We start from the raw sequence: 14,335 nt of genomic DNA on the forward strand, positions 1-14,335 counted from the left end.
ATAATGTGAAATATATATACAGACATTTATATACAAATTTCTGAGGGTTATTTTGGGGTGTGGGGATGTGAAACGCGAAGATACGTCGAAAATTTCCGAAAGTCTAATCGTGCTACTATTACAGTAAGTAGTTTTCTTATGAAATCTACCTAAAACCAGATTGAAATTTTCCGAATGTTAATGTTAGTTATCGCCCGAACTATGGACCGATTTGTATCAAACTTGGTCAGATTACTTATATATATGGGGCCACAGCACGGTAACCAACAGTATCTTGAAATTTCAACTAAATAAGGTCACATTTTTCTTTGAAAATCAAAGAATAACATTTAAAAAAAATTTTTAAATCCCGCTCAAAAAATCCTTTAAAGTACTGCTATGTTGTGACGTCACAGGTTACCGGTAAAAGTATATAAATGAATATTTAAAATGTAACAAATATCTCGGTCTGACTGGGTCTTGACTTCGATCGCACGGTCGACTAGGTACTTGGTACGTTAAACCTCTCCGCTACACCAACTTGCCTACCGTACAAGCCAAATTTGTTAGATGTAAATATTGAAATTACGATAGTTTAATTAGTGCCAGTACCGCCACGAATAAAATCCGGTTTGCACGGGGATTTTAGTTTGTATCGTTGAATTAATTAAGCGAAAATATATTACGTTTAAATAAAATGATACTAAAAATTTTTAATTCTGCGTGTAAGCCGTGCATCGGAAAAACTGTTGTCAGAATTTTTAGTCGCGTGAAAATTGTTCATCTAGTTTGGTAGAAATAGATTATCTTTTTCTTTTTTAAGACCGAGTTTCTAAATTTTTGACAAAGACTGTACATCATAATTATATAAACAACGATATGTTAATTTTTTTATTTTTAAACATTCGGCTATACGATTGTTTGCTTTTATATTACATAATAAATCATAACGAACAAAATAAGTATTATATAATGTTAAGTAGGAAAGAGCACTCCAATCATATGCTGTCGTGGCATAGAAATTTTCGAAACAATACGTATTGCAAAACGGGTACATACGGATTTAGGTGGTGGTAGAACGGTAATAGCACTTTAAGTGCCACGCAAGTCCAACGTGGATTCACAGAGTTACAGATCTAATGGCCGCGTGAGTAGAATGTGTCACCACATGTTAGGTTTAGTTATATGGCCGTGTAACTTCGCTCTGAATTCACAGTTCCTATTAAAACACATGGCAAGTGAAAGAGCATGGCCAGTATGTCATGAAACTGTTATCGGCCTGTTCATAGGGAGTCCACACTGGTGTCACATGGCTATTACTTTATGATAAATGTAATGAAATAATGCAGAATATCAGTATTACAAAATGATGTTATTTTTATTGACAAAAACTATACAAAAGCAATTGCAAAAAATCTGCTAGAAAAAAAAACTTTTCAGACAAAATATTTATGTACACCAAAAAAACAGTCCAAGCAAAAGTGTTTTTCACACACCGTACATTTATATTTGGTTTGAGTAGTTTTTTGCATGGCAATCTTCCTGCCTTCGGCCTTTGACTTTTCTTCATAACATTTATGACATCACCTTCTTCCTTGTCTGCCAACATCGACAAGGCGGTGAGGTTGGTCTGCTGATGTCGGAGGAGGAGCAACGGCACTAACGTTGATTCCTGTCGATTCTTTGAATGCGATGATTTGCATGTTTCCATTTGTAAGCTGATTCTATAAGTATAGCGCATTTACTACATCGGTTCCAAGAAGCGACTCCACAGCAAGTTTTCTGTACCGCTTCTCTCCGCGTCTCAGAGACGAGCAATAACTCTTGATTTGATCCGAAGTATCGATGAATGCCTTTCCTTTTCTGTATTCTACGACACACTTCGGTTTCTGAACAGGATTGTTTCGTCTCTGAACTTCTATCATATCATCGGTGTGTTTGGTCGTCAACATTAGGACATTTTTTCTGTCATGCCATTTTAACACAACTACACCTGTATTGATTTCAACAGCAAAATCTTCCCCTTTTTGAAGTTTTTTTTTTAACTACACTTGGGGATTATTCTTTCTGTTTCGTTTCAAAGTACCAACCAAGTGAGCGTTTCGTTTTAGTAGCTCATGGGCTAGTGCTACTGAGGTGTACCGGTTATCAGTGCAGAGTGTACGCCCCTTATCCAGTAGATCGGTCATGAGGGCCGTAGTTACTTTAGTAGCAACAGAGCTTTGACCTTTATCATCTCTGCAAATTTTATTTATAATTTACTTTAGCATACGTATGAGTATATTTACTTTGGGTATTACTATTGTATCTTTCTTATGTTATTGTACTCTGTATTTATATTAAAATCTATGGAATTTAATATTCCATAAATAAATTGCATACATCAGATGTTCCCTCCATTACTTACAACAACATGTTGTGACGTCACAGGTTACCGGTAAAAGTACATAAATGAATAATATTTAAAATATCTCGGTCTGACTGGGTCTTGACTTCGATCGCACGGTCGACTAAGTACTTGGTACGTTAAACCTCGCCGCTACACCAACTTGCCTACCGTACAAGCGAAATTTGTTATATGTAAATTTTGAAATTACGATAGTTTAATTAGTACCGCCCGCCCTCACGAATAAAATCCGGTATGCACAAGGGTTTTAGTTTGTATCATTGAATTAAATAAGCGAAAATATATTTCATTTAAGTAAAACGATAAATATTTTAAATCGTGTGTGTAAGCCGTGCATCAGAAACAACTGTTGTCAGCATTTTTAGTAACGTGAAAATTGTTCATCTAATTTGGTAGAAATAGATTATCTTTTTCTTTTTTAAGACCGAGTTTCTAATTTTTTTGACAAAGACTGTACATCATAATTATATAAACAACGATATGTTAATTTTTTTTATTTTTAAATATTCGGCTATACAATTCTTTATTGTTTGTTTTTATAACGTAATAAATCATAATGAAAAAAATAAGTATTATATAATGTTAAGTAGGAAAGAGCACTCCAATCATATGCTGTCGTGGCATAGAAATTTTCGAAACAAATCGTATTGTAAAACAGGTACATACGGTTTTGGGTGGTGGTAGAACGGTAATAGAGTTAGGCAAGCAAACTTTGATCTTCCGAGGGTAAGCAGTTAGTTTTAGCGGTTTTTGAGGGTTACGTGGTAGAGTTAGGTGTCTTGTCTTATTAGAAGGCAAATCTTTATTAGGGCAGAATTTACTGAAGCGAATATCTGTCGAGTAATTTGCATCAGTGGCTTCTCACAGAGGGCGACTTCTGACTGTTCAGTTTCTATTGATGAATTTTTACACCCGTAATAGACTTAATTTTTAGTATTTTGGTCTTGTATTATTTCTTTTATTGAATAATTTTCGTTGTCATAGATACATATTAGTAATTTTTTACTTTTCTATAGTTACCATCTCTTGTCAAATATTTTTTTGATTAAATACGTTGCTCAAATATACGGTCTACTAAGGATCTTATTGTAAGTTTTTACTTATTTTATTTAATAGTTTATAATTTTATAGTAAATTTTATTACAAAGTTTTGATTTTCATGTTAATGAATATTTATTTTCTAAATATTGATATGATCTGCGGGAAAAATCGGTCCGACTCGCTAATATTCTTTTAACAACTAAATCGTTTTTTCATATTTGAGTAAATAAAACGACTCAAAATTGTAAAATTTCACTATATATTCCAAATTAATTCAGATTTTAACGGGCAAATAAAACAAAACAATTTGTTTTGTTTTCAGAACAGCAGGTGAAAAACAAAACATTAGGATTAATTTATTTTAAATTAATATTTTCAATATAACCTGATAAGAGCCGATCGGAAATCAATAGAAAGGTAAAAAAAAACAAAAAAGGGTGGACTGAGCACCTCATACAAATGGAAATCAGAACTAAATAAAACATTGATTACAACAAATGATTATTACCGAAAAAAATGAGGTCAAAAAGATAGACGACACATCGCCGGCAGATTTTTTCCGCATGTTTTTACTATCTATCGTATGTCGTCAAAGTTTTTTTTCACATCTCTTGTAATCGGAGGTATATCGTCGATCGGTATCCAAAGGGCTAGGAAGCCATCATCGAGAGACAGTCGCTAATAAGTCTGTGTCCTCTGCAAGGATGTTAGATTAATCTACAAAAAGTCCCCTTTTAATGCTTCAAATTTAAAAAAATGTAGTAAAAGTTACGAACTAATTAAACACCTGAAATCTAACAATAGGGTTTTATTTAATTTTTAATAATAATTATTTGAAAAACAAACATTCCTATATCTTAAATTATGTATTTTTATCGAGATTTCTTTTTTTTAATTTTATTTTTGATTTTGAATTTATCTACTGAATAAATTTAGTAGCTTATAATATTATATACATTAATTAGAATAAATATGTGATTTTTATGGATGCTACCTTTTCAGGAAACGCTGTAGTTTGTTTTAATATTTTTGATATCAGAAATGAATTCCCAAACTGATACGCTAAAAAATATTACATCCACAAAAATGTTCGCTGCAATTCCCAAAGAGGAGGGCGGCATTAAATTTAATAACTTTGCGATTAAAAATGCAGAGAAAAAACTTGCCGAAATGAATTCCCAAACCGATAAACAAAAAAATATTACATCCACAAAAATGTTCGCTGCAATTCCCAAAGAGGAGGGCTTAAAATTAAATTACTTAGCGATTGGTAATTGCAAAATTACCGAAACAAAAGTTGCAGAAATGTATTTGAAATCCGATAGTCCAAAATATATGTTATTAAACATTTGGCCGAGCAGAGAAAACGTTGTCCATTTTTTGTTTAATAAATCGTATTCGTTTTGTAGCAACTTCAAATATACCTTCATGAATGCTTTTACCTACATCAATAGCGTAAATGATATGCTAAATAGAATTTTACGTAGACCTCTTCCGCCCAACTTGGCTCTTAATAAATCTTTTAAATTAGATCTTCTCCCTCCACCAATACCTGTGACTCTACCACCACCCCTCTCACAAACACCCTCGACCCACCTCTATACACAATATTCTCCTCCAGCCGCTCCTCTTCTCTCTCCGCCAATCACTCCTATTATTCAAATTATTAATATAGACCCGGAAGAGGAAGACATTCATCCGCACAAGAATCCAGATTTTACATCCATTTTCATACCGCAACAGCCAAACTTACCAGACACATCTCATTACATCGACATTCATGACCCCGCTAAATTTTATAAGAAGGTAAGACATTTATTAATATTCTACTAATTTAATATTTATTCCATAGTATTTTTCGTTTTACACTTTATTTCTTTCTGTAAATGTGTAATTTTGGATAATATCCCAAGAATATTTTATACATCTCTCCAACGCGCATAAAAGTATGTTGTGCGCTGACCTTTTTATTAATTTTATTAAAACAGTAGGTAAATAGGGGGGTCAAATTTCGACCTCCCTATTCAAGTTGTCTTTTGAACGTCGATTGACATATATCCTCCCTTTCTAATGTTCAAGGTACATGTTGGTAAATACTGGTTCTTCTGACTCAGAATGAATTAAGAGAAAGTATTATTTGTATATTGAACAGAGAGGACTGGACTAAATGAGTTAATTTGTCCAGGTTGCATTAAAATTAGGTGGCAGTAGAACGAGAAGTTTAAATGTTTTATTAGTAAAACGTAATATTTTTGAGTAGCCTGTCTTTGGTTTATGAATTTCGGAGAAAACTAATAATGTTGAACATTATTTAAGATTAACTTAATTCTTTTATCCTTGCGTTCATTAAGCCAACTTGGCAAACGCGCTCGAGGTCTTGGAAAATGTGCGGTAGTATTTGTAAGTGAATTTTTGTACGTTAAGTTTGTTACAATTCTAGTTTTTATGGATAAACGCAAATTATTTTACTTTTAATCGTGTTATTCTGTTTCTTTTACAGGGCAAAAAGAATCGCCGTTATCAAATGCCAAGGAAATTCTCTGCTATGGACTATTCAGATTATATGTTCTTATGCTCCGTTATAATATACATAATTGCATTTATAACACTGACATTTTTTCTTTAGAATCGGCTAGGTTTAAAGATCAGGGGTGAGGTCACAAGTCAGGGTCAGGTCACAGGTCGGGGTCAGGTCAAACCGGTGACCCGAAAATTTGACCTGACCCCAATGGAGCGTAAATTACGGTTTTCGGATAGATGACAGCTTTTATAATCGGTTTCCGAGGCCGTGCGGTCGCGAGGGGTGGTGGTTTAGTCGGTAGGGCGCAGGAATACATACGCACAGTCTGTAACAGCTTGCGGAACCTGTTAGCGAGCCCGACACTGCTTTGGCGCCCGTAAATGGGGTTCCCCACCACTATAAAAAAAAAAAAAATGCTGATAGGTAGACTACATAAATTACCATTAAAGAAATTAGGATATTAAAAATGTTACACAAAATTTTTCATATCGCAGAAAATAACCGGTAAAAAAAGAAATAAATGAAATTAAAACCACAAACTATAAAGAAACCTTTAAATGAAGTAAATTAACATTTACTGGGAAAGAAATTTACCCGATTAAACAATTCTTTAGTAAATATAATATAAAAATGGCTATAAATTCAAAAAATACGCTAAAAATATTTTTAATAGTAATAATCCCTCTATGAATCATGAATGAGACCTTGCCGTCGGTGAGGGAGCTTGAGTGCTCAGTGAAACAGAGTAGCTGGACCAAAGGTGCAACCATATCGGAAAGGTATCTATTGAGAGCCAGACTAAGGAACGATTCCTGAAACAGGGCAGCAGCTGCAGCTGTGCACCATCTGCTCTTTGACTGTCCAATCTTTGAAACCATCCGACAAAACTTAGACCCGGGTTCAGAATGAAATTTCTAATAAACCAGATCGAAGGTGTAAAACGTCTGTTGCGTTTCCTCTCCTACAGTGGAATGAAGAATACGATTTAGTGAGTTTTGTGTTTTATGTATTTATTGTTGTTACCTGTCTATGTTTATTCCTTATTGTTCCTGTTTTTTTTATCGTTTTATATAATACTAGACGATAGTGTTACTTTATTCGCTAATGACTATAATTGTTGATGCGCCTGTAAAACAAAAAAAAATTATAATTAAAACATATTTTATCAATTTATTTATCTAATTTTAATTTGCGTTTACTAAAAATGATTAATTCATAATAAAAGTAGTACTTAATATAATAATTTTTATTCAATATAATATTACATTAAAAAATAAAGATAAAATAATTGATTACATTACATCACAATAATAATTACTAATTTATACAGGGATATCTTACATAATAATAATTTTGTATATTATACAATCATTGTTATTAAGGGTGGTAAAAACTACTTTTTCTTTATAATTTATAAATATTTTAGAATACTTTGGGCCACATTACATAAACTGCCACGTACGTAATAATAAATATTTTTTATAAAACTTACAAGACTAGATAATATAATAATTATTGAAAATTTCATAATTTAAAACTAATTATCATTAATTTAATAGATTAATTTCAATTATCACAATGGAAAATTCTATTTTTAAGTATTTATTCACGTTTACAAACTGTACTTGAATGAGAAAATGATTTTTACTTCTCTATTTTCTATGTAACTGTTACCAGTAAGAACTAAGTGAATTTAGTTGTTTAGTAATTAGTATTTATGGTATATTACACAAAAAAGTATTCTATTTTTTTTCAGTTAAGTATAATTTTAATGCTTCATAATTTCAAGAATTCGGAATAATCTTTTTTGCTCTAAACCATGTGTATTTAACTACAGTAACGTTATTAAATAATAATAATGTTATGGAGAGGATTAGAAAAAAAAAGAACTTTCATTAAAATCTTACAGGTAATCTCATCAATACATGACAAAAACCATGGAAAAATTTACCAAAAAAAAAAAACTTATAATCTTATATAAGTCTAGTGGTGTCTTAAAATCTGGAAAGAACCTATTGCTGTTAACAAATGTTTCAAAGTTTCAAGATGGGTGTAGTAACAATCGGAATATTATGTTCCTTGTAAATATTCAACTTTGCTATGACCAAACCGTCGGTCAAAGTCAAATTTGGAAACCGCTTGCGGTATTTGAAGTTAAATTTTCTATAAAAAAGTCTGTTTGTCTCTTCCCGTTCATAGAAAGAAGCTTTAAAGGTATGATGGTGTACGGTCCGGCAGCTCGACTAACACAGCCATTGTCACTGTTATTGAGTGGATGACGTGACTGGTTGCGCTTGTCTCCAGTTGCTTGACTAGAAATAAAATGAAAATTCATTAATGAAGTACGGTCATCTTCTTAAGGTGTTTTTAGAGTAACGCTAAGAACCATACAAAAGAACTTTGTTACCCTACGAAGAACAGGTGCACCAGCTCTAACAACTATTTTTAAGATGGGGCCGACTATTCCGAAACCCATATATTTGGCATCACTCAAAGTTTCAAGTCCTGTGCTGACAAAACTGATGCTAAAATGTGTTGATGATTTTTATAAATTATTTAGCAGTATTATTTTCACAAGCACTAGGATAATGAATACAACGCGGATCTAGACGGTGGCTAGATGGGAATGTCTCTATTTAAATAAACACACACGTTTTCAAATTATAAACAATATTTATTTATTATAATATAATGAACAATTAATTACGAAACATTGAAATGCATATTGATAAAAACTGTCCACATCATCACTCCCATTCTCGATACATCGACGGCTTACATCGATCGTTGGGATGAAACAGTATCCCACGGTTATTGAAAAGATACATTGACAAATACATTTACATTTGATTATACATAGAATATTGAATTTAGATACACATTTACCGATTTAAATTGTTAAAGTATAACGAGGATACATCATAGTCTTGAAGTCTTGTTGGCAGTTTGCATTCGCTATCTCATCGTCTCAAAATAGGTTGTTCCTACACTCCCGGTTGCTGTTGAGATTCCTGCACGGCCTTCGGAGGTGCGAGGTGGAGCCCCCTTGGGGGATCTCTTCTTCGTTCATCATATGTATTTAGTAACAAAGCAAATGTCACTGGTTTTTATGGTTTACTATCAACAGAGACAAATAGTAGTTGATCGATGTCTCTTTTCGGGGAATACCTCGCTTGTAATCGATCTCCCATGTTTAGCTGATGTACTCTGAATGTGGTGTTGGAAGGTACATGATGGTGGTGATTTCAGGTCTAACTTAATATGTAATCTTTAGTTAAGTATAATTCTGATGAAGATTTACCATATGAGAGGGGTGTAGATCTATAAGGCGTTAAGGTTTCTTGAATTCTCCTTTCAAAAAAAACTAATTATAAAAGCAAATTTCTACACATTGTACTTTTTGTATCATATACTATATCTCTATTTTCTTTTATTGTACATATGTTCAAAATGTCTTCTTAATTTTACTGAAATACATATATATTACTTTTTATTTTTTTTATTTAATGTCTTACCCATTAAACATTAGCATGATATGTACAGTATATATGATAAAACCTATTTAAATAGTACTTTTCAATTAACAAGATTTGGCCTGGTAAAGGTTCATCTGGATAATTGGTGTTCCACCGTATGCAAAATCTTATATCCTTACCGCTTCATTTTCAACCAAGTTGGTCTCTTCAATTGCTAAAGGATCTTTTTCTATATCACCATTACTAATATCAAGCAGTTCCTCTTTCAGTTGTAGTAAATCTTCTTGCTGTAATAAAAAGAAAAATTTGAATGCTACGAAGTAAATATGTTTATGATTTTTTGTATAACTTATAAAATAAAAATAAATTGTATCTCTAATTCGCTTACCAATTACAAAAATAGTGCACAATTAAATTTTAACAATTATTACTAGGTGACTTTAATATGCCAGGTTTTACAAAATGTTATTAAAAATAATGCTGCTACTCATCTTACAGATTTTTCTACAAATTGTAATTGTTTACAATCAAATAATTGTTATCGTGATAAATATACCATTAATCACAAACATCATCAGAGATAACATTAGCTAAGATTTAGAATTCTTATCTTATTTCTCATAAATACTTACAGATTATAAAAATATCAATTTTGTAATTTTTAGCATTTACTAAATGAGTGTTAAGATTGCAAATAATATTTATTTTTTATATCACCACATAAACATGAAGCTTGTGTGTGGAACATTAAATGGAAGTTTATAGCGTATGAAAAATGTCACACCTGACTGGTATTTGATATCGATCATGAAACAGAAATTTTTCACAGCAACTGAAATAATTTCACCGTGAGGTACAGGCCCGATTGCAGATTGCAATGAAGGATATTTAACAGTACGTTTAGATTTTTTAGAAATTCCAGACACACTTGTTAAACAAAATTAACAATCAGTTCCAGATAGGTAAGCCAAATGGCAAAGCCTTCTGTGTACCTTTCAGCTGCCATCCTCTTTAAATACACAGAACAATTAGTGCATATTATATGAGAACCCCACGTCTTATCCTGATCACCAATTTTATACTGGAAGTACAAATTATATGCTTTTTTTAATTAAAGGTGTAACATTTTTTCTATTTGATTTTACGGTAAACTCATCACAGATATAACAAAAGGCATCCACATCATTTACACAATTTTGAGGCATTATGACACTGCACTCTTAACGAACTTAAGATTGAACAAAATTCATTCATTCATAAATCCAGTGTTTAATACAAACAACACAGCTGTGTTTTAAGCTACATTTTTTGACATGCACAGACATGATTAATCTTTCCATGAAGGCTACCTCTTCAGTATTAGATATGATATAATATGTGACTATTATATGATTTAATTCTTTGCCTAGTATTGTTAAACAATAAAAAATGAGCTATCTAAATACAATATAGGAGCTTTAAATGCTAACTATACATTGAACAATTAAAAAATCCTGTAACACGTTGACTGCCGACCACTCCGATCAGAGTATTTCGGCTTCCTCCGAGAATGCCGCGCACTCCGATCGGAGTGGGAGTACTTAGTTCACTGTACAGCTTCATTGTGATTTCGGCAATATTGAAATTTGTGTGTTATTGTCTTGGCGTCCTTTTAAAACAGTATTTTTATACAGTATGCATACCGGTTCCGCATTTTTTTTTCTGACGTCACACAAAATGGCGGATAAACCAGGACCTTCAGGACTGTTCTTAAAAAAATCTGGTGATATTAGAAAACGTAATCGGTTATCTAACGATCAACTAATTCATTATTTGGAAAACGGTGATATAAGTGACTATAGTTTTCCTGATAGTGACATTGATCTATCAAATTCCAGCACTGAAAACGAAGATGAGATTACACACGATGTCTCACCCGATATGGTTTCCCATATCGGGTGAGATATCGTGTGTAACTGGTGAAAACCAGTCGATATCAATGTAAATTCAAGTAGTGTATGGAGTGATACAGTCCAATTTCAGGCGACGGCAAACCCCTAGATTTTTTCGAGTTAATCTTTCACGATAATTTTTTCAAACTGTTGTCCATGAGATAAATGAATACGCTGTGGAAGTTTTTTGCCGACCAGGGATAAAGGGAAGATCTCGTATAACGGATTGGAAGGAGTTAACATTAGAAGAGTTAAAAGTTTTCCTAGGTTTGCTGCTTCACACAGGTACTATTTCATTGTTTCGACTATTGGAAGACCGATCCCCTTTTCGATATTCCCGTTTTTCAAAATTACATGTCACGAAACAGATTTATTTTAATATTAAGATGTCTGCATTTTACGTCTAATCATAATGATGATGATCGTTTAGAAAAAAATAAGATCAGTAATTGATTTTTTTAATAAAACAATTAACGAAATTTACTACCCAGGCAAACAATTGTCTCTAGACGAAGCTATGGTTCTCTGGCGTGGCAGATTACAATTTCGCCAATATATAAAAAATAAACGCCATAAATACGGCATTAAATTGTATATGCTGACAGAACCAAACGGTTTAGTTCTTAAATTTCATGTTTATCAAGGGTCCTCTGATGTTCATAGCGGCGCTGGTCACGCAGACAAAGTAGTATTGCATTTACCGGATGAGAAGTTACGAAATGGGCGTGCAGTGTACACCGATAATTTTTATAATAGTGTGGGTTTGGCTATGAAATTATTAGAACACAATACATACTGTACCGGAACCCTTCGAGCAGATAGAAAGAATAACCCGAAAGAAGTCATCACTTTAAAACTGAAACGGGGGGAAAATAAATCAATGTTTGGTAATGGCGTTCATGTCGGTAAATGACGGGACAAAAGAAATGTAACATACATTTCTACTGAATTTGGGAATGAAATGAAAACGATCACAAACAAAAGAGGAGTAGAAACTGAGAAGCCGATTGCAATAATAAATTATAATAAATTCATGTCTGGGATAGATAGGCAGGACCAAACGATGGCATATTATCCGTGTAGTCGTAAAACCTTACGACGGTACAAGAAACTTTTTATACACGTATTGCAATTAGGTGTTGTAAATGCATATTATCTTCACAACCAGTATATTAGGCCTGGACGATTGTACGAGTTTCGTTTGGAAATAATCAGAGGGTTGTTGTCATCTCGTACATCGATACCGGTACAACGTAACAGAAAACTGAATCTTATAGAAAAGAGTACCCACCGGATTAGCAAAATCGAAAAAACGGCTAAAGAACAAAAAGGTTGAAAGAATCGAATCGAGTCGGCAGAAAGAAATGCAAGTTGTGCAGAAAGAAAAACGTTAGAAAGCAAACTATTTACGAGTGCAAGATGTGTTTTGGAAATCCAGGTTTACTGTTTTGATGAATATCACAAAATGTTAAGCAAAAATTGATGTGTAATTATTCCATTTTATCTATTTTCATTTTATTGTACTCAATTTAATGCTTTTTCCTTTTTAAACTTAAAATGTCATAATCAAGACGCGTTTTCATTATCAGAATAGAAAAGTTACTTTATTATTGTATTTTTTTTTTAATTTAACTTGATTTCTTTAAAATTTTTTAAACTTACAATTTATTAATAAAACCTTTATTTCATTACAAGAATGGATTTTCTTATTTCATCGCCTAAAATTTACACACTCCGATCGGAGGTTGCGGCACCGATTAAAAAAAATCGGTAAAGGATGCCGACCGCTCCGATCGGAGTTAAATAAATTTTTATAATTTTTAAATAAATAAATAATGAAAATGACATTTTTAAAGATCCTCCCTTATAATGTAAGATTATTTTAACTGAAAGTGGTAAAAAAAATGAGCGGCATCGGCAGTCAAAATCCGTTTTTTCTTTTTCGGCAGTCAACATGTTATTAGAGGCATCAGAAAATTCATGTAATTTAATAAAATGAATTTTACTATTTTTATTAAACTTAATGGATCACTTAAATGACTCGATTAGATGTAATTGATTATGGAGTGAAAACCACTGTACGGTTTGGGTAACCGGATATAAACTGTTTGTATGAAAATATAATATACGGCCGGTAAGTCCAAGAGGATCACAGACATCTGAAAGAGAGAGTATTCCTTTTAGTATAATGGAAAGAATATTCCTTTTAGTATAAATTTTCAAATTGTTAGAACGAGTGATTTGGAAATTTAGTGTATCTGACTTTTTGTTCCGTAGAACTCTTACAAGTGTTCTGTTCTTGATTAGATGGTACGGATGAATTATAGCTAGACGTAGAAGTACTGCGATTGTTAGAATATCACATGTGAAGTGAAAACCATACTGTTGTAATAATTTGGAGATATTATTCTTTGATAGAATAACTCAATTTAGGTTATCTGAACCGGTAATGAGATCATCTACATAGAAATCATTTTTAATAGCAAACTAGAATATATTGCAATTTGGTTTCTTGGAGAACAGGATATTTTAAGTTTCAAATAAATTTTGTAGGTTAATAAAATTTTAATAAAATTGTGCTCCAATAGGGACATCGATTTTATTTGATATTAAATTCAGGATCTGCAAAAAAAGATTATGAGGCAAATTAAAATAAGATATTATCAAAGGTACATGTCAGTTGGCTATCTGTTATTTCTAATCAGCACATTGTAAAGCAAAAGAAATCAAAATTTTCGAAACGTGATCTTTAGTGAACAGAAGGTAAAGAAAAAATCCCGTATTATTTACTTCGAAACCCACCCCTCACCCGTTCAGAGATTTAATTAAATTTTTTTTAACTTGAAAATAGTTTTTTGTATTCCTCTAAGTAAGTTATGGTACTCTTTCGATTAAAAACTTCAGATTTTCTCCATGAAGCCTCCCTGATGTACCTGTGTCATACAGGAAATATCTGATCTGGACACCACATGACTTCTTT

The 14,335-nt window shown here is 32.4% G+C and overlaps 1 pseudogene; it reads right to left on the reverse strand.

Moving 5' to 3' along the window:
- Positions 1-14,335, reverse strand: part of LOC142319844 (facilitated trehalose transporter Tret1-like) — an 84,808-nt pseudogene that overhangs the window by 20,773 nt on the left and 49,700 nt on the right.

The sequence above is a fragment of the Lycorma delicatula genome, chromosome 2 (assembly GCF_047948215.1).
Source record: "Lycorma delicatula isolate Av1 chromosome 2, ASM4794821v1, whole genome shotgun sequence".
In the NCBI taxonomy this organism is placed as follows: Eukaryota; Metazoa; Arthropoda; class Insecta; order Hemiptera; family Fulgoridae; genus Lycorma; species Lycorma delicatula.